Raw genomic sequence first — 1,157 nt, 5'->3', positions numbered from 1 at the left:
TATGTCGTTCATTCGACTTGGTTTATGTCGTTCTCTCGAGTTGGTTATGTCGTTCTCTCGAGTTGCTTATGTCGTTTTCTCAGGTTTGTCATGTTTTTCTCTCGGGTTGGTTATGTTTTTCTCTCGGATTGGTTATGTCATTCTCTCGAGTTGGTTATGTCGTTCTCTCGAGTTGGTTATGTCGTTTTATCTAGTTGGTTGTATCGTTCTCTAGAGTTAGTTTAAACCTATTTATTTTAGCTCGATGCGTCGAAAGCCTTAGGCTTATAAATGCTCTCGAGTCCGTTTCCTGGCTAGAACGAGTACTTGGTGTCTCTTTGTGGAGATTCTTAAGAACGCTCCCACGGTGGGGATCGAACCCGTGACCTCCCGGTCGCAAGGCGGACACCATATCCATTACACCACGGCGACCTTCTCTAGAGTTGGTTATGTCGTCCTCTCAAGTTGGTTATGTCGTTCTCTTGAGTTGGTTATGTCGTTCTCTCGAGTTGGTTATGTCGTTCTCTCGAGTTCGTTATGTCGTTCTCTTGAGTTGGTTGTGTCGTCCTCTCGAGTTGATTATGTCGTTCTCTCGATTGGCTGTGTCGTCCTCTCGAGTTGGTTATGTCGTTCGTTGAGTTGGTTGGTCGTCCTCTCGAGTTGGTTATGTCGTTCTCTTGAGTTGGTTATGCCGTACTCTCGAGTTGGTTGTGTCGTCCTCTCGAGTGGTTTTTTCGTTCTCTTGAGTTGGTTATGTCGTTCTATCGAGTTGGTTATGTCGTTCTCTCGAGTTGCTTGTGTCGTTCTCTCGAGTTGGTTATGTCGTCCTCTCGAGTTTTACGTGTTTCGTTCAAGCCTGCCAGTACACTTGAAAATGTTTGCAGAAATCATCTGCCATGTTGTAGTCATACAGCAAAACATTTGCAAGAGCGAAAAAGTTCGATATCAATAGCTTATGACTCCACTTAATTACGGCTTTTTTACATGGAATAAGTAAGGCACCGCGCTTGAAGACTGACTAGTATTGCCTGTATATTATACATGAATTCAATATTTCATTACCGTAAACACACCTTCATTCTGCATTTATTCAATCGGAAACCATCACAATAACACCTTAACACATTGAACAGACATCCTAATGATACGAAGGCGGGGCATCATATCGTCGTCGTCCA

This window comes from Dreissena polymorpha, chromosome 9 (assembly GCF_020536995.1).
Source record: "Dreissena polymorpha isolate Duluth1 chromosome 9, UMN_Dpol_1.0, whole genome shotgun sequence".
Taxonomy (NCBI): domain Eukaryota; kingdom Metazoa; phylum Mollusca; class Bivalvia; order Myida; family Dreissenidae; genus Dreissena; species Dreissena polymorpha.
The sequence above is the reverse complement of the archived record's forward strand: the minus strand, read 5'-3'. Positions refer to the sequence as shown.